A 26492-nucleotide genomic window follows, 5' to 3' on the forward strand; every position below is an offset into this window, starting at 1 on the left:
AACAGGTCGACATACAAGTCACCGTGCGAATGTATTTGCGGCTCGTCGGAATTATGTTTCGGCCGTGTAACTATAGGTGAGTGTTTTGTTTGGTTTATCATCTTGTATCTTTCTGCTGTTGATGGTGTTAATGTTGATGATGATGTTGCTGCTGCCAAATGCGTAGTCGTCATTGCTGTTGCCGTCAGTGACATAGAACACTTTATTATATCAACGAGAAGCTCAGGAATGCCGTCATGGATGTAGTGGATGCAGTTGTTTTTGTTCTTATTCAACATCGCTGTCTTGTTGTTGCTATTTTCTTTTAATTGGCTTTTCTTCAAAATATGAATGAATTTGTTCTCATTTCGGGGCCAAAGTCTTTTACCTCTGTCAAGCTCAAATTGGATTTTCAAAGTTCTTTTCCCTTGCCAGAACTCTTTCTCCTTTCTCGCCAGTCTCCCTCTGTATGACTCTTCTTTCCTTTGATTGTTAACGCGTTTATCAAATCTGTAGTGCACATTTTTTTTTACCGTTAGTCAAGTTTTGAATAAATGCTTTCAGAAAAACCAGGAATTGAGACGAGGGCGGTGGTGTGTGTGTGTGTGTGTGTGTGTGTGTGTGTGTGTGTGTGTGTGTGTGTGTGTGTGTGTGTGTGTGTGTGTCGGTGTGTGTGGGTGTTTCCCCAGATGTGTTATTTCCCTTTTGTCGATGAATTTAATAACGTCATATCCGGCTTTAACAATAAGTGAAAGTTGAGGCGGCACTGTGACGACATCCGTTTTTAACCAAGTTGCAACCACCAAGCAATCTTTGACTCAGTCCGGACTATGGGATTGCATTTCTTTAAAAGCTTAAAAATTATATTTAAGATGGATTGCTTTGTATTCCTTATCTTTTCCTGAATCCAAAAATATATAGATATGTCATGTTTACTGTAAAAAGGTTCTCAGAGTCAAAAAAAAATTGGTGTTGCAAATTACTGCGTTCGCATGATTCTCCGAGACGAGCCCAAGGGGTTAGGCTAGCCAACCCTTACTACATGCAGTCTCGGTGATGACTGGTTTTTAGTGTTGATATTTTAGCGGCGGACAGACTGACTAAATGTTTTTATATAGCTTGACGCGACTTGTTTCCTTTTGATTACTTCTGTGGTAGTTTTATCAGTGGGGTAGGAGCCATTCCTATGGTAGTTTTTTTTCTCTCGGTCAAATCAGATATTTTTGGATAACAGACATCCCTGTATAACTTGACCTAGTAAGGTCGACCTAGAGACTGATATCACCATCATATCACCTATTCGCCACTCTACCACAGTCGCTGAAGGGGTCTATGTCGACCAAAAGAGTTGGATTCCCTGTAGGCGGAGTTCCTGTGGGGGGAATCCCACAGGCTGGAATTCCTGTAGGGGGAATCCCACAGGCTGGAGCTCCTGTAGGAAAGTACGATAGCGCTTGACTGTCGATTTGACTCAAACCAATTTGAGTCACCTTAGCGTTACTTCCCCTTCCAGCTGAATGGCGGTTCCACAGGAAAATCTGTTAGAATTCCTGAATTCGCGCGCGGCATTCAGCCAAGCTATAACATGCATCGGCGACAACATCAAAATCTACCGATGTCGCTAAGCATCACGTGACTTTCAGCGAGATCAGCGAAAATCTACAGGAACTCCACCCTATGGGTTTCCCTGTATACAGGCAATCCCCATAGAGGAACTCCACCTACAGGGAATCCCACTCTTTTGGTCGACACAGACCCCTACAGCGCCACAGTCGCTGTTTATCTCAATGGAAGTTGAATGACTCCGAGTCCCATATAGGCACATAATTATGGTCGAGAGACAGACAGACAGACAGACAGACTGACTGACAGACAGACGGGAAGGCAGATAGGCATACAGAAATTCAGACGGACATACAGACGGACAGAGAGACAGGCTGGCAGCCAGATGGACAGACCTGTGACAGACAGACAGACAGACAGAATTTTGCGTTGTTCTCTAGCAAAGCAGCTTATTTCTCCCAAAACGGAGCTAGCCTCGATGTGACCTATTTTGCCGTATTTTCACACGGTTTTATGTAAAAGAGTCTATTATTGATGGCCGCAGGAGCGGTCATCTATTGGAATGCATTCGGAGAGGTGACATGTCTCGTTTGTTACCGTTCTCACGAGATCAGTTACAGTTCTCTCTCTCTCTCTCTCTCTCTCTCTCTCTCTCTCTCTCTCTCTCTCTCTCTCTCTCTCTCTCTCTCTCTCTCTCTCTGTATGTATGTCTTTGTCTGTGTCTCCCTCTGAGTCTCTCTGCTTCTGTCTTTCTATGTCTGTCTCTGTCTATGTGTGTGTGTGTCTCTCTCTCCCTCTCTCTCTCGTCTCTCTCTCTCTCTTCTCTCTCTCTCTCTCTCTCTCTCTCATCCGACTCCTGGCACACAGGTCAAATCAGAGGGTAACTTGAGTGCACGTGTACCCAGCAGGAGGGGGGTGATTCGGGTCAGTAGTGGGGTAAGCACTTTGGTCTTCAGTCTTTGGGTTATAGCTTTCAGTGGAGAAGATGCCAACATGAAATTGCACCATGCTCTACTATTTATTGTCCTTGTCTATCGGACACGAAGAAGGGAAGCTACAATCGCCCCAGGCCATAAATACTCTTTGTTTCCTGAGCCTGGACCATTGAGACGGTTACCTCATAGATCTTTTCATTCTTCAGTTTGTCGGTGTCAAAAGTTATACCCCCATTCCACACAACCGTTGTTTGTCCCGTTCCCGTACCAACCAAGGACTGCTGCCACAACAATGGAACGCTGCGCAAACGGCCGTTTTTTGGCATCTTTCAGCAGCGTCTGACCATTGTGGCAGCCGTCCTTGGTCGGTAAGGGAACGGGACCAAGAACGGATGTGTGGAATGCGGATATGACAACTCGATAGTGTGTGAGAGCGCTACCGTTGCGTTACCGTTGTTTTAAGTTCCTTTAACGATCCAAGCGTTCCGTTACCGATGGGTTGAGGTTCCATTACCGTTCATTCTGATCGGGAGGGGAACGGCTAAAAATTTGAACATGCAGCCCAAACTCAGCCGTCCCTACCGACCCTACCGTTCAAAGCAGTTCCGTTAACGATCAGTTACGTTCATTGCGGTTCTGTCCCGATCCCTCCCGTGCCCGCACCGTTCCTTGGTCGGTACGGGAACGGGACCCAGAACGGTTGTGTGGACAGGGGGTATAAGACTCGACCACTGGAAGATCTTTGGATATAATTGAAGAGGAGTAGTCTTCCTTTTAGAAAATGTGTACTCTGCCTTGCAGATTAGAAATTTGTGCTGTCGGGGCTGGGTAAAGGGAGTGGATGGTAAGGGGGTGGGGGGTGGGTAAGCGAGGGGTAAGAGAGACGAAAGAGAAAACTGGACAGGGAAAAGTCACTGCCTGAAGTATTCAATAAAGCCACACACAAAAAAAGAAATTACCACATAATTATGCAGGTTTTCAATTCATATTTTTGCAAAGTATCTGCACAAGCATGTGTGCCTCTGTGAGTATGTTCGTGGCTGCTTTCATGGGGTGCCTGTATCCTCAGGAATTTGAGGATTTCTTTTATCTATCTTTTTCTGACACCGTTAATTTAACGTCATTTTTACAGGACATTTTTTTTTGCTTTCAGTTATAAGTTGTACAGTGAAACCCGGCTATATTGAAGTAGGCTATATTGAAATCCCGGCTATATTGAAGAATTTTTCAGGTCCCGGCTGAAGCTCTACTTTTTCTTTGTTAAAAAATGTTGGCTACATTGAAGTCGGCTATATTGAAATCCCGGCTATATTGAAACAAAAATTCAGCCCACGGGACGTTTTTACCTGGCTATATTAAATGTTTGCTCCAAAGATTATTTTGTTTAACTTTTTACATTTAGTCAAGTTTTGACTAAATGTTTTAGCATAGAGGGGGAATCGAGACGAGGGTCGTGGTGTGTGTGTGTGTGTGTGTGTGTGTGTGAGTGTGTGTGTGTGTGTGTGTGTGTGTGTGTGTCTGTGCGTGTGTGTGTGTAGAGCGATTCAGACCAAACTACTGGACCGATCTTTATGAAATTTGACATGAGAGTTCATGGGAATGATATCCCCGGATGTTTTGTTCTTTTTTTCGATAAATACTTTTGATGACGTCATATCCGGATTTTTGTAAAAGTTGTGGCGGCACTGTCACACCCTCATTTTTCAATCAAATTGATTGAAATTTTTGTAAAGCAATCTTCGACAAAGGCCGGACTTCGATATTGCATTTCAGCTTGGTGGATTACAAATTAATTGATGACTTTGGTCATTAAATATCTGAAAATTGTAATACTTTTTTTTATATATAAAACGATCCAAATTTACGTTCATATTATTCTACATCATTTCCTGATTCCAAAAACATATAAATATGTTATATTTGGATTAAAAACAAGCTCTGAAAATTAAAAATATAAAAATTATGATCAAAATTAAATTTCCGAAATCGATTTAAAAACAATTTCATCTTATTCCTTGTCGGTGCCTGATTCCAAAAACATATAGATAGGATATGTTTGGATTACAAACACGCTCAGAAAGTTAAAACGAAGAGAGGTACAGAAAAGCGTGCTATGCAGCACAGCGAAACCACTACCGCGCTGAACAGACTCGTCAGTTTCACTCCGTTATGCACAAGCGGTGGACTACGGTCATTGTGAAAAAATGCAGTGCGTTCAGTTTCATTCTGTGAGTTCCACAGCTTGACTAAATGTAGTAATTTTGCCTTACGCGACTTGTTATTTTTAAGAACTGCGCGGGCGCCGAATGATATGACACGCCTCTGTCAGCGCAATCAGTTGAGGAAGGGGAGAGGCCAGATCAGCATCAACTTTCGAGTCAGGAGGTCTCTGATAACAATTACAGTCTAACAATGCCGCGGGCCTCTGACAGCTACGCCATGTAGTCTTGTGGTGCGTAGATCTCCCCGACTTAATTTCTCTTGTTCATGCGAGTAGTTTCCCTTTGTACACTAGCAAAAATGGCTGCAAAACAAACAAGTCGCGTAAGGCGAAATAACAACATTTAGTCAAGCTGTCGAACTCACAGAATGAAACTGAACGCACTGCATTTTTTTCACAATGACCGTAGTCCGCCGCTCGTACAAAAGACAGTGAAATTAACGAGCCTGTTTAGCGCGGTAGTGGTTGGGCTGTGCTGCAAAGCACGCTTTTCTGTACCTCTCTTCGCTTTAACTTTCTGAGCGTGTTTTTAATCCAAACATATCATATCTATATGTTTTTGGAATCAGGCACCGACAAGGAATAAGATGAAAGTGTTTTTAAATTGATTTGGACAATTTAATTTTAATCATAATTTTTTATTTTTTTATTTTTAGAGCTTGTTTTTAATCCGAATATAACATATTTATATGTTTTTGGAATCAGAAAATGATGAAGACTAAAATAAACGTAAATTTGGATCATTTTATAAAAAAGAATTTTAAAAACAATTTTCGAATTTTTAATGACCAAAGTCTTTAATAATTTTTAAGCCACCAAGCTGAAATGCAATACCAAAGTCCGGCCTTTGTCGAAGATTGTTTGACCAAAATTTCAATCAATTTGATTGAAAAATGAGGGTGTGACAGTGCCGCCTCAACTTTTACAAAAAGCCGGATATGACGTAATCAAAGACATTTATCCAAAAAATGAAAAAAACGTCCGGGGATATCATACCCAGGAACTTTCATGTTAAATTTCATAAAGATCGGTCCAGTAGTTCACTCTGAATCGCTCTACACACACAGACACACACACACAGACACACAGACACACACACACACACAAACACGCCTGAGTGTGTGAGATGGGGGGGGGGGGGGGGCTCTCCCGTGACCGGCCACCTACACACACACACACACACACACACACCACGACCCTCGTCTCGATTCCCACTCTATGTTAAAACATTTAGGCAAAACTTGACTAAATGTAAAAAGGGTGAGTCTGACAATTAAAAGAAAAATCGAGCTTATTCAGAAGCTGGAAACTGGCTGCAAAAAAAGAAAGGAAGTAGCTGAGGAATATGGAATGTGTGTAAGGGAGGGGGGGGCGTGCGTGTGTGTGAGTGTGTCCGTGTGTGTGTGTGTGTGTGCAGAAAAAAGCAAGGAGGCTCGAAGAACAACAGCCAACAGGTGAAAGAATAATGGGAATATATCTCACATCAAACGCAATGTGTGGACACGGAAATAAGAACGTATAGTGACAAAAAGTTCGGTTATATTGAATTTCTGAAGGAACAAGGAGGGAAATTCAATATAGCCGATAATTGCCTATATTGAAGTTCCGGCTATATTGAAGGTTTTCCCGGGTCCCGTGCCACTTCAATATAGCCGGATTTCACTGTAGTAGTTTGACCGTATTGTTTTAGGACAAGTAGAGCTCGTTCAGCAGTAGCAAAGACTCACTCAGTCCGTCAGTGTGCCTGAGTGTGTGAGATGGGGGGGGGGGGGGGGGGGGGGCTCTCCCGTGACCGGCCACCTGCAATGTACGGACAGGTTTGCACTGGCCCAAGGGTGTCCGTTCACGAGAGGGACTGCTGTAACGCCAAAATTAGTGTGAAACATAAGTAATCAATTTATCCACTTGACTATATTCACAACAGGGACCTATATAGCTATTCTGATGGACACGTGGGGGAATTCGGGGGCTGTGATTGGATGGTCTCTTCCGATCATCAAAGCATAATGCTACGGAAGTCGGCCATTTTTGCCAATATCCAAAAGCATATTGGCAATAACAAAGACGCATGGTTCCGGTTTACCCATCTGTACCACACGATGTTTCAATTGACAACAGCATACACTGACAACTTGAAATTCTTCTCGGGAATGTTTTTTCAGCTTTACAAATGTCGATAGCATACCCTTTTCTGCTAACTTCCCGATGAAACAGGACTAAACCAATTATTTTCTGTCCCTAAACACCACAAAATGCCCAAAGTCGAAAGATGTAGTACAAACAGGGGAGTAAAACGGAACAGCCGTTTTTGTGTGCCTGTGTGAGCTCAGTTGTACGGATTAGCTGTTCTCTTCTCCTCTCCTTGTTGCATCCTAGTTCTTCAGTTGTTTCTAGTTTTCCGTTGATGTTGTGTTTTGGTCTTCTTCATAAGTAGTCTTGTTCAAAATTAAAAAAACTCAAACTTCTTTTTGTTGTATACGAATGAACTAATAAAAAGCTGTTTAACAGCTAGCTGTGTTGTCAAATCGAGTTTTTTTCCAAAGTCAGTGTGGCGCCTGCGCAAAACTAATGCGCATAAGAAACGGCGTCTGCTATCAAAACCAGAGATCAACGCATCGACGCAAAAACTGTCAATTTGTAAGTTTGGAATAACAAATCAAGGTCAGAACAGCTATATAATCGCTATTGTATTTTCAGCGTAGCAATAGGGTCCGATATTTAGACTCGAACAAGTATAATGCGACTCGTCTTCGACTCCGAGTCGTCGGCATTATACTTGTCTCGTCTAAATATCGGACCCTATTGCTACGCTGAAAACACAATAGCTGTTAATCACTCTTCTTTGCATGTTTTTATGCCTACGGATTTTCAAATACTCTGCAACACATGTAACCCAAATTCAACATGTGCCCGTACAATACCGCTTCTTTTATTAAAACATTGCTTCGGCCATGTTGATTTTAATCAACCAATTTTCTTGTGTTCTACTCATGTTTGCAGGCCAGGCTTAAAACGGAAGCACTTCTTTGTCTTCTTCGGTGTCTGGTGAGTATTTTTCATGCACCCATTGACGGACTCATTTCGTGGTAATTCCGTGAGAAAAAAAAGAAAATCATACCACACACCCCTCCTCGAATATAACGTCATCGAACGTGGTTTGTTTTTAACCACAACATGAAAAAGAAAGGTCTGGGGGTATTATCTTAAAAAAAAACAAGAGGCGAAGCCTTCAAGGCTCCCGTAAGAAATCAACAAACAGTAACATAACACAAACTCACTCACTCCGTAACACACACACACACAAACACACACACACACACACACACACACACACACACGCACACACACACACACAGTTAAAACTAACGCATCATATCAACTCCATGTATAATTTTCAAAAGAAGGCAAACAGATAAAATGACTAGGGTAATAGGTTAGGTACCTGCGTCTTCATGTGGCTGAGGCATATATCTGACATAGCGTCGATCTTGTTGTAGGTTAACCTCCTTTCTGAAACAAATGGCAAAATGCGATTAGTTATGATGACTACAACCTACACAAATATAAACAGTGTTTTGAAACAGAATAGTCAGGTTATACAAGCCACTTTACCTATGCAGCATGGTAACCCTACAATATGCGAAACATGTCGACTGCAGCAGCCTGGTTCTTAAAATAATTCTGACGGTCAACACAGCCAGAAATGCCAACAAAGACAAGAAAGCTGTTGCAAGGTAAGCTTACCAAACGTTACATAGCGAATCATATGATAGTGCGTAAACAGCAAACAGTAGATCTACAATCAAAGAGAGGATCGAGTCTGGAATGAAACGCGATACAGATCTAGCATTCAAAAACTGTCTTTCACGTTCAAGGAAGTTGTTGCAAAGTACTTAAGACTTACTAAATTGTACAGACAAAACCATGACAGTGCATGTTTTGAATCTGAGGAAAAAATCGTGATCATTTTGACTTTGAGAACAGATTCATTCCGTTTCCTTATATCTGCATGTTCAAGTAAATGGTGGACAGTTTTTTTTCGGGCAGAGTAAACTTAACTTGAGACTCTACTGCAAGTCTTGAAATTCACATAAATCGAACCACGAGCAAAGACATCCAAACATTACAGGCACTTTAGATCAACTCATTTCACTAGAGGTGACTGCCTAGCACTGTGTTTGACATCCGTGTCTGCTGAAATAAAAAGAAATTAAAACAAAACGGATTAACAGTAGGTGACACGTTATCAGAGTGGGAGACACTAGATCTGTCTCTGAACTTACCGGGATACGGCTGCAAGATCGACACTGACTGCCGCGCTTTCGACAGCTCTTCCTCGCGTGGACATTGGAAACACGCTGTGCAGATCAAATTGTAGGAAATCTCCCTTTGGTATCTTCTTTATTTACTTTTCTGGAGCTTAGAAACCGAACAACATGAAATCGTCTTCCCCGGCGAATCGGCGAGGTGAGAACTGGACCACAATCCTTCGCGCGACCCCTGACCTGATCTTGACACCTGACCTGCCGTCTACATGCCAAACACGACACAAACCAGTCAACTGCTTGTACCCCTTCAAAACCCCCCACCACCCGTTTTCTTTGGATACACGCTTTAACTACACACATGCCGACACAATGTTGATCATTGCTTCAATAATTTGAAGATGGTGCTTGAAAATTAACCACGTGAAATGAGTATTTCGGTGTTTAGCCAAAAATGTTAAAGTTTCTACCACAGACATACACACATACATACGCACGCACGCACGCACAGACAGACAAAGTTTACCATCGCATAGGCTACACTTACGTGAGCCAAAAATCACATGCAAAGTTCCACAAATATGTGCCCGTTAGTTTTCTTGGAATCGCTCTGCATTCACACACGCACGCCCGCACATACATACATCATAAACCTCAGTCTCAATTCCCAGTATACCCGAATATATTTAGTCAAACATTGAGCAAATTATGTAACAAGGGAGAACATATTTAAAAAATGAAAAATAAAAGAATGTATTCACACACACACACACACACACACACACACACACACACACGCACACGCACACGCACACACACACCACAAATACACACACACACACACACACACACACACACACACACACACACACACACACACACACACACACAGTAAACACACACACACACAAAATAAACACACACCACAATAAACACACACCACAAACACACACACACACCACCACCACCTCAACCACCACCACCACCACCACCACCAACAACAACAACAACAAAAACAATAACACCAATAAAAGCTTTAACATAGTACATAAGTATATATTCAAATCGGCCTTACGCACAACAGGTGTTCAACTTCTTGCGTAAGCGACCATGATCACAACCACAGATCGGTTCAGGCGTTGCTATGGGATAACAGCATCCTCCGAGTTAAAGCTGATGAGTACTGAAGAAACTAATTAATTGGCTTTGTCTGACTGCAAACCTTGGACCTGTCATTTTTCTGGAAAGCAAGTTACAGTGGAAGATGCGTGCATTGTCTGTACAGCACGCTGGTTGAGGTTAGACTGATACAGACCTGGGAACCCATACGTAACCCTCCACCACGAAATGAGTCGCGTGTCACCTTTGCATGAATTTCATATTTTTACATTTTCCTAAAGAGTTTTTTTATGCTCTATCCAGTGGTGAAAACCGTTTTAGAAAAGAGCGAAAACTGTTTGAGTTATACGCCTGTGACTAAGGTGACCCTCACACTGTTACCAGACACTCCCCGGACTTTTTTAAGCCTAGCGCAGAACCGCGCGAGGTGACATGCGACTCATTTCGTGGTGGAGGGTCACAATTTTTGTACGCATGATTGTCTAGAATACGATCAGTACGGTCAGTGGGGAAAAAATACGACAAGAAAAATTCCCAGATTACTTTTGTTCACAAGCGCATCCCGAAGCCGATCCATGTATTTTGACACATGATTTGTTTTTGTCAGTAAACATTGAAAGAAGCATTTGTTTTAAACGTATTGGTAAGCTTAATTAACGATGTGACGGATGCGTGTGAAGCATGTTTGAATCATGGATGTTCAAATGCTGTTTGGAGCTAGTACACCCATTTTCCTGAAAATACACCAAGTTTGTTTGAGAATACTCCAAGTGCAAAACAGGGGCTCCCAGGTCTGCTAATACCTCGCGATGATGACGAAGAAAGCTTTCTGTCCAACACAAATCCAAAAGCAAATGGACTGCCAGCGTTCCAAAATTCACAATAACAAACCAAGAATTATTGTATGTTGTTTGAACGTTTAATTATTGACAAAACAGAGCGTAACGTTCACAGATATATATATATATATCGACCGGGCGGTCTTTTAATTGCAGAGACAAACACTAATTAGACAAAACTTATCTGACAAAATGGTCACCGGCTTGCAGGGAAGACACAAGCTAGGCAATCTTAGACACAAGCAAGGCAATCTTAGACACAAGCAAGGCAATCTTAGACACAAGCTAGGCAATCTTAGACACAAGCTAGGCAATCTTAGACACAAGCTAGGCAATCTTAGACACAAGCTAGGCAATCTTAGACACAAGCAAAGCAATCTTAGACACAAGCAAGGCAATCGTAGACACAAACAAGGCAATCTTAGACACAAGCTAGGCAATCTTAGACACAAGCAAAGCAATCTTAGACACAAGCTAGGCAATCTTAGACACAAGCAAGGCAATCTTAGACACAAGCTAGGCAATCTTAGACACAAGCTAGGCAATCTTAGACACAAGCAAGGCAATCTTAGACACAAGCTAGGCAATCTTAGACACAAGCAAGGCAATCTTAGACACAAGCAAGGCAATCTTAGACACAAGCAAGGCAATCTTAGACACAAGCAAGGCAATCTTAGACACAAGCTAGGCAATCTTAGACACAAGCTAGGCAATCTTAGACACAAGCTAGGCAATCTTAGACACAAGCTAGGCAATCTTAGACACAAGCAAGGCAATCTTAGACACAAGCTAGGCAATCTTAGACACAAGCAAGGCAATCTTAGACACAAGCAAGGCAATCTTAGACACAAGCAAGGCAATCTTAGACACAAGCTAGGCAATCTTAGACACAAGCAAGGCAATCTTAGACACAAGCTAGGCAATCTTAGACACAAGCTAGGCAATCTTAGACACAAGCAAGGCAATCTTAGACACAAGCTTAGGCAATCTTAGACACAAGCAAGGCAATCTTAGACACAAGCTAGGCAATCTTAGACACAAGCAAGGCAATCTTAGACACAAGCTAGGCAATCTTAGACACAAGCAAGGCAATCTTAGACACAAGCAAGGCAATCTTAGACACAAGCTAGGCAATCTTAGACACAAGCAAGGCAATCTTAGACACAAGAAAGGCAATCTTAGACACAAGCAAGGCAATCTTAGACACAAGCTAGGCAATCTTAGACACAAGCAAGGCAATCTTAGACACAAGCTAGGCAATCTTAGACACAAGCAAGGCAATCTTAGACACAAGCTAGGCAATCTTAGACACAAGCAAGGCAATCTTAGACACAAGCTAGGCAATCTTAGACACAAGCAAGGCAATCTTAGACACAAGCAAGGCAATCTTAGACACAAGCTAGGCAATCTTAGACACAAGCAAGGCAATCTTAGACACAAGCAAGGCAATCTTAGACACAAGCAAGGCAATCTTAGACACAAGCTAGGCAATCTTAGACACAAGCAAGGCAATCTTAGACACAAGCAAGGCAATCTTAGACACAAGCAAGGCAATCTTAGACACAAGCAAGGCAATCTTAGACACAAGCTAGGCAATCTTAGACACAAGCTAGGCAATCTTAGACACAAGCTAGGCAATCTTAGACACAAGCAAGGCAATCTTAGACACAAGCTAGGCAATCTTAGACACAAGCTAGGCAATCTTAGACACAAGCTAGGCAATCTTAGACACAAGCAAGGCAATCTTAGACACAAGCAAGGCAATCTTAGACACAAGCTAGGCAATCTTAGACACAAGCTAGGCAATCTTAGACACAAGCAAGGCAATCTTAGACACAAGCTAGGCAATCTTAGACACAAGCTAGGCAATCTTAGACACAAGCAAGGCAATCTTAGACACAAGCTAGGCAATCTTAGACACAAGCTAGGCAATCTTAGACACAAGCAAGGCAATCTTAGACACAAGCAAGGCAATCTTAGACACAAGCTAGGCAATCTTAGACACAAGCAAGGCAATCTTAGACACAAGCTAGGCAATCTTAGACACAAGCAAGGCAATCTTAGACACAAGCAAGGCAATCTTAGACACAAGCAAGGCAATCTTAGACACAAGCTAGGCAATCTTAGACACAAGCTAGGCAATCTTAGACACAAGCAAGGCAATCTTAGACACAAGCAAGGCAATCTTAGACACAAGCAAGGCAATCTTAGACACAAGCAAGGCAATCTTAGACACAAGCAAGGCAATCTTAGACACAAGCTAGGCAATCTTAGACACAAGCTAGGCAATCTTAGACACAAGCAAGGCAATCTTAGACACAAGCAAGGCAATCTTAGACACAAGCTAGGCAATCTTAGACACAAGCTAGGCAATCTTAGACACAAGCTAGGCAATCTTAGACACAAGCTAGGCAATCTTAGACACAAGCAAGGCAATCTTAGACACAAGCAAGGCAATCTTAGACACAAGCAAGGCAATCTTAGACACAAGCTAGGCAATCTTAGACACAAGCAAGGCAATCTTAGACACAAGCTAGGCAATCTTAGACACAAGCAAGGCAATCTTAGACACAAGCTAGGCAATCTTAGACACAAGCAAGGCAATCTTAGACACAAGCTAGGCAATCTTAGACACAAGCAAGGCAATCTTAGACACAAGCAAGGCAATCTTAGACACAAGCTAGGCAATCTTAGACACAAGCAAGGCAATCTTAGACACAAGCAAGGCAATCTTAGACACAAGCTAGGCAATCTTAGACACAAGCAAGGCAATCTTAGACACAAGCAAGGCAATCTTAGACACAAGCTAGGCAATCTTAGACACAAGCAAGGCAATCTTAGACACAAGCAAGGCAATCTTAGACACAAGCTAGGCAATCTTAGACACAAGCAAGGCAATCTTAGACACAAGCAAGGCAATCTTAGACACAAGCAAGGCAATCTTAGACACAAGCAAGGCAATCTTAGACACAAGCTAGGCAATCTTAGACACAAGCAAGGCAATCTTAGACACAAGCAAGGCAATCTTAGACACAAGCAAGGCAATCTTAGACACAAGCAAGGCAATCTTAGACACAAGCAAGGCAATCTTAGACACAAGCAAGGCAATCTTAGACACAAGCTAGGCAATCTTAGACACAAGCTAGGCAATCTTAGACACAAGCAAGGCAATCTTAGACACAAGCTAGGCAATCTTAGACACAAGCAAGGCAATCTTAGACACAAGCAAGGCAATCTTAGACACAAGCTAGGCAATCTTAGACACAAGCTAGGCAATCTTAGACACAAGCAAGGCAATCTTAGACACAAGCTAGGCAATCTTAGACACAAGCAAGGCAATCTTAGACACAAGCAAGGCAATCTTAGACACAAGCAAGGCAATCTTAGACACAAGCAAGGCAATCTTAGACACAAGCAAGGCAATCTTAGACACAAGCTAGGCAATCTTAGACACAAGCAAGGCAATCTTAGACACAAGCAAGGCAATCTTAGACACAAGCTAGGCAATCTTAGACACAAGCAAGGCAATCTTAGACACAAGCTAGGCAATCTTAGACACAAGCAAGGCAATCTTAGACACAAGCAAGGCAATCTTAGACACAAGCAAGGCAATCTTAGACACAAGCTAGGCAATCTTAGACACAAGCAAGGCAATCTTAGACACAAGCAAGGCAATCTTAGACACAAGCAAGGCAATCTTAGACACAAGCTAGGCAATCTTAGACACAAGCAAGGCAATCTTAGACACAAGCTAGGCAATCTTAGACACAAGCTAGGCAATCTTAGACACAAGCAAGGCAATCTTAGACACAAGCAAGGCAATCTTAGACACAAGCTAGGCAATCTTAGACACAAGCTAGGCAATCTTAGACACAAGCTAGGCAATCTTAGACACAAGCTAGGCAATCTTAGACACAAGCAAGGCAATCTTAGACACAAGCAAGGCAATCTTAGACACAAGCTAGGCAATCTTAGACACAAGCAAGGCAATCTTAGACACAAGCTAGGCAATCTTAGACACAAGCTAGGCAATCTTAGACACAAGCTAGGCAATCTTAGACACAAGCAAGGCAATCTTAGACACAAGCTAGGCAATCTTAGACACAAGCAAGGCAATCTTAGACACAAGCAAGGCAATCTTAGACACAAGCAAGGCAATCTTAGACACAAGCAAGGCAATCTTAGACACAAGCTAGGCAATCTTAGACACAAGCAAGGCAATCTTAGACACAAGCTAGGCAATCTTAGACACAAGCTAGGCAATCTTAGACACAAGCAAGGCAATCTTAGACACAAGCAAGGCAATCTTAGACACAAGCTAGGCAATCTTAGACACAAGCTAGGCAATCTTAGACACAAGCAAGGCAATCTTAGACACAAGCAAGGCAATCTTAGACACAAGCTAGGCAATCTTAGACACAAGCTAGGCAATCTTAGACACAAGCAAGGCAATCTTAGACACAAGCTAGGCAATCTTAGACACAAGCAAGGCAATCTTAGACACAAGCAAGGCAATCTTAGACACAAGCTAGGCAATCTTAGACACAAGCAAGGCAATCTTAGACACAAGCTAGGCAATCTTAGACACAAGCAAGGCAATCTTAGACACAAGCAAGGCAATCTTAGACACAAGCTAGGCAATCTTAGACACAAGCTAGGCAATCTTAGACACAAGCAAGGCAATCTTAGACACAAGCTAGGCAATCTTAGACACAAGCTAGGCAATCTTAGACACAAGCTAGGCAATCTTAGACACAAGCAAGGCAATCTTAGACACAAGCTAGGCAATCTTAGACACAAGCAAGGCAATCTTAGACACAAGCAAGGCAATCTTAGACACAAGCAAGGCAATCTTAGACACAAGCTAGGCAATCTTAGACACAAGCAAGGCAATCTTAGACACAAGCTAGGCAATCTTAGACACAAGCTAGGCAATCTTAGACACAAGCTAGGCAATCTTAGACACAAGCAAGGCAATCTTAGACACAAGCTAGGCAATCTTAGACACAAGCAAGGCAATCTTAGACACAAGCTAGGCAATCTTAGACACAAGCAAGGCAATCTAGACACAAGCAAGGCAATCTTAGACACAAGCAAGGCAATCTTAGACACAAGCAAGGCAATCTTAGACACAAGCTAGGCAATCTTAGACACAAGCAAGGCAATCACACAAGCAAGGCAATCTTAGACACAAGCTAGGCGGGGATATAGCTCAGTTGGTAGCGCGCTGGATTTGTATTCAGTTGGCCGCTGTCAGCGTGAGTTCGATCCCAGGTTCGGCGGAAATTTATTTCACAGAGTCAACTTTGTGTGCAGACTCTCTTCGGTGTCCGAACCTTCCCCCGTGTACACTACATTGGGTGTGCACGTTAAAGATCCCACGATTGACAAAAGGGTCTTTCCTGGCAAAATTGCTTAGGCACAGTTAATAAGTGTCTACCTATACCCGTGTGACTTGGAATAATAGGCCGTGAAAGGTAAATATGCGCCGAAATGGCTGCAATCTACTGGCCGTATAAAATTTCATCTCACAAGGCATCACTGCAGAGCGCCTAGGACTGTACCCACGGAATATGCGCGATATAAGACTCATTGATTGATTGATTGAATCTTAGACACAAGCAAGGCAATCTTAGACACAAGCTAGGCAATCTTAGACACAAGCAAGGCAATCTTAGACACAAGCAAGGCAATCTTAATCACAAGCAAGGCAATCTTAGACACAAGCTAGGCAATCTTAGACACAAGCTAGGCAATCTTAGACATAAGCAAGGCAATCTTAGACACAAGCTAGGCAATCTTAGACACAAGCTAGGCAATCTTAGACACAAGCAAGGCAATCTTAGACACACGCTAGGCAATCTTAGACACAAGCAAGGCAATCTTAGACACAAGCAAGGCAATCTTAGACACAAGCTAGGCAATCTTAGACACAAGCTAGGCAATCTTAGACACAAGCTAGGCAATCTTAGACACAAGCTAGGCAATCTTAGACACAAGCTAGGCAATCTTAAACACAAGCAAGGCAATCTTAGACACAAGCAAGGCAATCTTAGACACAAGCTAGGCGGGGATATAGCTCAGTTGGTAGCGCGCTGGATTTGTATTCACACAAGCTAGGCAATCTTAGACACAAGCAAAGCAATCTTAGACACAAGCTAGGCAATCTTAGACACAAGCTAGGCAATCTTAGACACAAGCTAGGCAATCTTAGACACAAGCTAGGCAATCTTAGACACAAGCAATTCTTAGACACAAGCAAGGCAATCTTAGACACAAGCTAGGCAATCTTAGACACAAGCAAGGCAATCTTAGACACAAGCAAGGCAATCTTAGACACAAGCTAGGCAATCTTAGACACAAGCAAGGCAATCTTAGACACAAGCTAGGCAATCTTAGACACAAGCTAGGCAATCTTAGACACAAGCAAGGCAATCTTAGACACAAGCAAGGCAATCTTAGACACAAGCTAGGCAATCTTAGACACAAGCTAGGAAATCTTAGACACAAGCTAGGCAATCTTAGACACAAGCTAGGCAATCTTAGACACAAGCAAGGCAATCTTAGACACAAGCTAGGCAATCTTAGACACAAGCTAGGCAATCTTAGACACAAGCAAGGCAATCTTAGACACAAGCTAGGCAATCTTAGACACAAGCTAGGCAATCTTAGACACAAGCTAGGCAATCTTAGACACAAGCTAGGCAATCTTAGACACAAGCTAGGCAATCTTAGACACAAGCAAGGCAATCTTAGACACAAGCAAGGCAATCTTAGACACAAGCTAGGCAATCTTAGACACAAGCTAGGAAATCTCAGACACAAGCTAGGAAATCTTAGACACAAGCAAGGCAATCTTAGACACAAGCAAGGCAATCTTAGACACAAGCAAGGCAATCTTAGACACAAGCAAGGCAATCTTAGACATAGTGAATTTGGGGACGAATTTCAGTTTGCTATGACAGTTCGAGACAGTTGTTGTATTGGAACTAGTGCTTCATGAGTCCCTCGTTTCGAATTTTAATAGATGCAAGATATTTTCAAGCCTTTAATGCGTACAATTTTGCCTTCAAATTTCCCAAAATAAATAATGACACAAGTCGGCGGACTGTAATTACGTCACAGGCACATCCCTTCTTTGCACAATGGCGCGCTTTGTTTTGAACCCGTCGACCGGTTCGACGGCACTACAATTTGTCCTTTAATTTGGCTGGGACACCCACTTTACCACCCAGGCACCATGCAGTGAATGCAGACTAACACCTGCGCAGGTTATTTTGGGGGGAAATGAAGCGGTGAAGCCCAAACGGTAAGTAGATCTACACTCATTGCTCAATCATCGTTTCGATAGCTTTACCTTGACCGTGTGTCGTCTGCTAGCGCATTACGTACTGATGTTTGCAAACATAAACACGAAGAACACATACAGCAGTAATATATATGAATGTCACAGGTTCATTAGAACAAAATGAACCCAATACAGTACTCTTAATTTACATTTGTAGCCTGTGTATGAGTAACAGTGTCGATTGTCTTGCCCTGTGGTACAAAATGTATGGCGGGCCAAATGAGTCAAAATGTCTAAGATACATGCATCATGTTGAACACAAACAAAAAACTTTTCGGGGGTAAGAAAGCAATCTACATCTAAATGACCAGTTGTAAGTGTTTGTTTTTCATAATTTTTAAGCTATTCCTTGGGTTGTTGTTGAAGTTTTTTGTTCTGATCTAAGACAATGTACAGCGCGGAGAGCATAGATTACTGTGGTTCGCGCTATATAAGCTGTCATTATAATTTTTATTATTATTAGTAGTAGTAGTAGTAGTAGTAGTAGTAGTATTAATATCATTATAAGTATTATCATTATTATTGATGTTGTAAGGAACACTGTACCTGGGAGAGAGAGGTCTGTATGTCTGGTGGTTTGTAAAGAGTTTTTTTATATGTTCCAATATAGCAAAAAGATATTTACCCCAAATCGAGAAAAGTACACACAAAGTAAATGGGTTTTTTTCAAAGATTCTTAAGGCGAAAGTGTTTTGTTACAAGTGTATGTCGAACGCTGAAGAAGAAGAAGAAGTTACAAGTGTATAATATTAATAATTCTTTCTCACTTTACAGAAACCACAAAAAGAGCTTTTGCAGCTTGAACTGAACGTACTGCAGGTTGTCTACGCTATTCGGACTGCAAACTTTGATGAGTTTGTCCAAGCACTGGCAGTTCTAATTCCATGGTTTTTCGCACTGGACCACATACACTATGCGCGGTGGCTTTCTGTGCATCTGCGTGACATGTGTCAGCTGTTGACAAGGATTCTATCCGTGTATCAAGCCTTCTATCTGGGTGCATTTGTCGTCAACAAAACTCGGCGGCCATTCTCTTCCATTGCACTTGACCACGCACATGAGCAGTGCAATGCCTTGGCTAAAGGGGATAGAGGTGCGATCGGACTAACAACGAATCCAGTGGCACTGCGAAGGTGGATGGTGGCTGGACCAGAGATTGCACGAATTGTGCAGAGCTTTGAGCAGCAACTACCTTCACATGCGTCTCCTAAGCTGGAACATCATGAGCAATCATGTTGCATTTCAAAAGACTTTCAAGATGAATGTTGAAAAGCGTATTGCAGCTTTTAAAGAAGTCGGCAACCCTTTTGAAGACGACAGTGAGGTTCTGTATGCTATGGACACGAAAGTTGTGGTCGAAAACTGTGATGTGAAAGCAGTCCAGAGTGTGATCGAAGTCGGACAGCAGCAATACAACGACTTTGTAAAATAAAGACTCATGGAAAGACCAACACCAGTAACATCTCCATTGCACCGAAACCACCTGAAAGTCTTTGCAAAAAGACACCACAGAAGACTGCAGTTACCATGCTGCGCAATGACTGCTCACTGTTTTCAAGACTGTTCATAGCCTGCCAAACAAGAAAAGGCAATCTGCCCGAGTTTTTCCGCCATGAAAATCAACCAGTACCCCCGGCACTCAGCAAGAATGGAGAAATGAGGACAGGCCAAAAGTCGGACCTTTTCCACTGCCTTGAATGTGTGGTTGGCTGTGATTCTTCTTTGGTTTACGAGCCTAGGGGAGAGAAGTTTGATGATGAGCTGCCCACTACTGATGATACAGGCTTCATGGAAGTGCCTGACCTTCGAACTGAGGATATCCTTCATGGACTGGAAAAAGCTTCTTGTCTTGAAAATCCAGAGCTGAAGGAAGACCTGCTGTCAGCGTGCTCACTGAGCTCCACACACGTTACAAGTATGTCTGCTCGACCAAAGAATGCATTTGCAGAAGTTGATGCCAGGATACTTGATGGTGCTTTCATTGTTCAGCTTCTGTCTCCAAAGACATCACGCACGTTTCAGGAGTAGGCAGATTTCGTCTTTATACCATACGTGCTTTCTCAGCTGGAAAACGTGTCAAGAGTGGATGTTGTCTGGGATATCTACCTTCCTGACAGCTTGAAGTCCTCTACACGGCGGAAACGTGGCCATGGGCAGCGACGGAAAGTGACTCCAACTTCACAAATTCCATCAAACTGGATGAGCTTCCTTCGAAACGATGGGAACAAATCTTTTGTTCCAGTTTCTCGCAAGAGAACTGATCCGCCAGAAGGTCACGGACAAAGTTGTCATTGCTACATGTGGAGAAAAAGTCCTCTGCTCTCCCCCTGATGTTATTTTGTCCACCATTGATAGTTGCAATCAAGAAGAAGCGGACACACGCATGTTTCTTCATGATGCACACTGTATTGCACAATGACACAGAAGAATCGCAATACGAACTGCAGACACTGACGTTGTTGTCCTTGCCATTTATTTTGCTGAAAAGTGGCATGGCAATGAGCTGTGGGTATCATTTGGTTCGGGAAAGCATTTTCACCACATTGCTGCACACAAGATTGCTGGTAGTCTTCCGCCTGGAAATGTCAGTGACCTGCCAGTTTTTCATGCATTAACAGGATGTGACACCGTGTACTTTTTCTCGTCAAAAGGCAAGACAACAGCATGGACATCTTGGGCAGCTTTTCCAGAAGCAATTTCAGCTTTCCTTGAACTTGCTGCAATGAGAAAACCTTTCAGCGATTGCATCAGCAAGATTGAACAGTTTGTTGTCTTGATGTATGAGAACAGCACATCGTCAACAGTCCATGAAGCAAGGCAACGCTTGTTCTCTCAAAAGTGCTGTTCCATTGAGAACATTCCTCCCACCTCCGATGCTCTGCATCAGCATGTTCTCCGCGCTGCCTACCGAGCAGAGTTTGTATGGGGGCAATCTCTGGAGAATGCTCCCTCTCTACCTTCTCCAAAGGACTGGGGTTGGACCAAAGAAGAAAAAGAGGGGTGGAAGCCCTTGTGGACCACTTTGCTCCAGGCTGAAGATTCCTGTTACGAACTGATTCGCTGTGGGTGCAAAAAAGGCTGCAAAGCAAGGTGCAAATGTGGAGCTGCAGGTCTTCAGTGCACCGCCCTTTGCAACTGTGGCGGGGACTGTGGGGAAGAGTAACAAATCCTAGCGTCACCTGCAAGTTCTGTGAGTTGACAAACATTCCTTTGGTACACTGACGATTCAAATAGTGTTATGTTCAAGTGTTTGTTGGAAAACTGTGTTTTGTTTATTCTTTTTGACACTAACAAAATACATTAATTCATGATTTTGTTTATGTTGGATGTTGATCGGGATTTAAAAAAACTGGTTTTGCATACATGTACTCATAAAAAGAATTTTTTTTCTTTTTTGTGTGCTTATGGAAATAGATTTTCACACACACACACACACACACACACACACACACACACACACACACACACACACACACACACACACACACACACACACACACACACACAGAAAAATGTGATGTGGATTTTGAAATGTACATGTAAAGTTTTGCTTAGCTTTAACCATCTTATCTGATGTTAAACAACCTTCTGAAATCGGTTTTACATTTGTACTTGTGAAGGACGAAATGAGTGGAAAGCATGTAGATTAATATATTTCATTAGAGTGATACAAGTGTTTTGTGTCTGTGCATACATGTAGATATTTTGTTCTAAGATAGTTCTTTGGAGGCAAACGTCTTTCGCTCCCGGTAGTGATGACCTATATTTCAGCAAAAAATAGGTCATATGAGATAGATGAACTTGTCAAAGATAATCAAAAGGTCACAGACTATTGACGGAATTTATTTGGTTAACTGTTATAGATATTACCTCGTGACAACAAAAAAAGCATTTATTGATCCCTGTGACTGTGACAGAATGGTTGGAGACTGTCGAGGGCACACCGTGTGACCTACTTTTGAAAGGTCGGTCCCTGTGTCTGTCAATGAATACGCTTACCTCTAATGAAATATATCAATCTACATGTTTTCCACTCTTTTGTTTGAAAATGCACGCTTTAAATTAATTTTCAAACGCCACACAACGCTACAATGGGGTTCCGGGCAGCTATGACCTATTTTTAATCTAATGTAGGTCATCACACATATGAATCGATCAAGTGTTTTGAAAAACTTGTAGATTAATGCAGGACATTATGTGATCAACTGTTTTAAATTATATCCCTGTAACAAAAATGCATTTATTGATCCCTGTAAACGTTTTCACCGAGTGTCTGGAGACTGTCGAGGGCATACCGTGTGACCTACTTTTGAAGCGTCGGTACCCAGTGTCTGTCAACACAAACGCTTGCCTCTATTAAAAATATTCATCTACATGCTTTTCCACACACGTGTGTAAAAAAGGCATGCTTCGAACTCGATTTGCATTCTAATTGGGGTGTCTGTTGCCCAACATGCTCACTAACACAAGCTAGGCAATCTTAGACACAAGCAAGGCAATCTTAGACACAAGCAAGGCAATCTTAGACACAAGCAAGGCAATCTTAGACACAAGCTAGGCAATCTTAGACACAAGCAAGGCAATCTTAGACACAAGCTATGCAATCTTAGACACAAGGAAGGCAATCTTAGACACAAGCAAAGCAATCTTAGACACAAGCTAGGCAATCTTAGACACAAGCAAAGCAATCTTAGACACACGCTAGGCAATCTTAGACACAAGCTAGGCAATCTTAGACACAAGCAAGGCAATCTTAGACACAAGCTAGGCAATCTTAGACACAAGCTAGGCAATCTTAGACACAAGCTAGGCAATCTTAGACACAAGCAAGGCAATCTTAGACACAAGCTAGGAAATCTTAGACACAAGCTAGGCAATCTTAGACACAAGCTAGGCAATCTTAGACACAAGCAAAGCAATCTTAGACACAAGCTAGGCAATCTTAGACACAAGCAAGGCAATCGTAGACACAAACAAGGCAATCTTAGACACAAGCTAGGCAATCTTAGACACAAGCTAGGCAATCTTAGACACAAGCAAGGCAATCTTAGACACAAGAAAGGCAATCTTAGACACAAGCAAGGCAATCTTAGACACAAGCAAAGCAATCTTAGACACAAGCAAGGCAATCTTAGACACAAGCAAGGCAATCACACAAGCAAGGCAATCTTAGACACAAGCAAGGCAATCTTAGACACAAGCAAGGCAATCTTAGACACAAGCTAGGCAATCTTAAACACAAGCAAGGCAATCACACAAGCAAGGCAATCTTAGACACAAGCTAGGCGGGGATATAGCTCAGTTGGTAGCGCGCTGGATTTGTATTCAGTTGGCCGCTGTCAGCGTGAGTTCGATCCCAGGTTCGGCGGAAATTTATTTCACAGAGTCAACTTTGTGTGCAGACTGTCTTCGGTGTCCGAACCTTCCCCCGTGTACACTACATTGGGTGTGCACGTTAAAGATCCCACGATTGACAAAAGGGTCTTTCCTGGCAAAATTGCTTAGGCACAGTTAATAAGTGTCTACCTATACCCGTGTGACTTGGAATAATAGGCCGTGCAAGGTAAATATGCGCCGAAATGGCTGCAATCTACAGGCCGTATACAATTTCATCTCACACGGCATCACTGCAGAGCGCCTAGAACTGTGCCCACGGAATATGCGCGATATAAGACTCATTGATTGATTGATTGAATCTTAGACACAAGCAAGGCAATCTTAGACACAAGCAAGGCAATCTTAGACACAAGCAAGGCAATCTTAGACACAAGCAAGGCAATCTTAGACACAAGCTAGGCAATCTTAGACACAAGCAAGGCAATCTTAGACACAAGCTAGGCAATCTTAGACACAAGCTAGGCAATCTTAGACACAAGCAAGGCAATCTTAGACACAAGCAAGGCAATCTTAGACACAAGCTAGGCAATCTTAGACACAAGCAAGGCAATCTTAGACACAAGCAAGGCAATCTTAGACACAAGCTAGGCAATCTTAGACACAAGCTAGGCAATCTTAGACACAAGCAAGGCAATCGTAGACACAAACAAGGCAATCTTAGACACAAGCTAGGCAATCTTAGACACAAGCTAGGCAATCTTAGACACAAGCAAGGCAATCTTAGACACAAGCAAGGCAATCTTAGACACAAGCAAGGCAATCTTAGACACAAGCAAGGCAATCTTAGACACAAGCAATTCTTAGACACAAGCAAGGCAATCTTAGACACAAGCTAGGCAATCTTAGACACAAGCAAGGCAATCTTAGACACAAGCTAGGCAATCTTAGACACAAGCAAGGCAATCTTAGACACAAGCTAGGCAATCTTAGACACAAGCAAGGCAATCCTAGACACAAGCTAGGCAATCTTAGACACAAGCTAGGCAATCTTAGACACAAGCTAGGCAATCTTAGACACAAGCTAGGCAATCTTAGACACAAGCAAGGCAATCTTAGACACAAGCTAGGCAATCTTAGACACAAGCAAGGCAATCTTAGACACAAGCTAGGCAATCTTGATTGTGTCTTCTGTGCAAGCGACTGAACATTTTGTCAGATAAGTTTTGTCTAACCAGTTTCTAACTAGTTTCTGTCCTACAGGCACGATGTGACGCCTGTAGATTATGAGGAAAGAGGATAGCTCGCTGTTCAACAGCTCGGGCTTTTTGTAGAGACACTCGTGTGAGACTCAGGTAGGACGGTTGGGAGACACAGACGCACACGGGTAGTCAACGATGGATCAGAGCTGCATAGCTGATTAATTGGGTTTTATCGGAACTCTTCGTCTTTATGCACTGGCCAACTATCAACAGTGGTGCAGGGTGGGATTTTGGGTAGAATCAATTCTGTGAGTAAAACTGACCAACGCAAATCAGCAACATAGAATACACACACACAAATCCCATACTACACCGACTGCAGCCATGCTTCTTCTTCAGCGTTCCAGAATTTTCTGGTTACGTGTGAGCTCGTTTGCCCATTTGGGTTCCTCAAACTATACTCTGATAGCATAGTCAGCTTCACTCCGCTTTCGTTGAGTAGGCATGCTGGGTATTTTCGTGTTTCCATAACCCACCGAACTACGACATGGATTACAGGATCTTTTCCGTGCGCACTTGGTCTTGTGCTTGCGTGTACACACGAAGGGGGTTAAGTCACAAGCAGGTCTGCACATAAGTTGACCTGGGAGATCGGAAAAATCTCCACTCTTAACCCACCAGGCGGCAGCGACCGGGATTCGAACTCACGACCTCCCGATTAGGAGGCCGACGTCTTACCACCACGCCCGTCGCAGCCATGCTATTAATTACTATGCGTGGCAGTGTAAGGACGCTCTTGTTCCATATGAACATCTGGGTAGATCTGTGGTTGTGTGAAGTATGGTGTATGCGGGAAGGATAACACCTTTTACAACTCCGATGACGTCTTTGACCTCTTGTTTTATTTCCCAGTGTGACAGTCGTGGTCTTGCTACACGTGACAATGAGGACCCAAGGAGTGACGTCACTGGAACGCGCGGTCTGGTCGGACGCACGCCCATCAAGTGACAGCCTTGGTCTCAACTGCACCGTCACAAGACAGCCGACAAATATTGTATTTATTAAGGTGTTCTTGGGACTTCTTCCTCCGCGGTGTCTGTCCTCTTCTTGTCTATGGTTTATGTCTTCTCTCTCTCTCTCTCTCTCTCTCTCTCTCTCTCTCTGTCTCTGTCTCTCTCTGTGTCTCTCTCTCTCTGTCTCTCTCTCTCGTCTCTCTTTCTCCCTCTCTCTTTTGCTTTCTTTCTCTCTCGCTCGCTCTGTCTTTTGTTTCCTTTTTCACTCTCCCCCCTCCCCTCCCCTTTGCTACTATCTCTCTCTCTCTCCCCCATGTCATCTCTCTCTCTCTCTCTCTCTCTCTCTCTCTCTCTCTCTTTCGTCTCTCTTTCTCCCTCTCTCTTTTGCTTTCTCTCTCTCTCTCTCTCTCTCTTTCTCTCTCTCTCGCTCGCTCTGTCTTTCGTTTCCTTTCTCTCTCTCTTCCCCCCCCCCCCCCCTTGCTACTATCTCTCTCTCTCTGCCATGTCATATCTGATCTATAATCATGTATTACAAAGACGAGAAGGAGTCTTAAGATGGGGGTACATTTACAGAGGTGATGAACATCTTTTCTTTCTTTATTTGGTGTTTAACGTCGTTTTCAACCACGAAGGTTATATCGCGACGGAGGGAAGGGGGGAGATGGGATAGAGCC

The 26492-nt window shown here is 42.9% G+C and overlaps 1 long non-coding RNA gene across 1 annotated transcript; it reads left to right on the plus strand.

The window, feature by feature from the left end:
• On the plus strand, positions 1 to 25865 carry LOC138951539 (uncharacterized). The gene is made up of 3 exons (XR_011451157.1): positions 1 to 76; positions 7699 to 7743; positions 25718 to 25865. It is a non-coding gene; the product is annotated as an uncharacterized lncRNA (long non-coding RNA).
• The last annotated feature ends 627 nt before the right edge of the window (positions 25866 to 26492 follow it).

The sequence above is a fragment of the Littorina saxatilis genome, linkage group LG16, assembly GCF_037325665.1.
Source record: "Littorina saxatilis isolate snail1 linkage group LG16, US_GU_Lsax_2.0, whole genome shotgun sequence".
NCBI lineage: Eukaryota > Metazoa > Mollusca > Gastropoda > Littorinimorpha > Littorinidae > Littorina > Littorina saxatilis.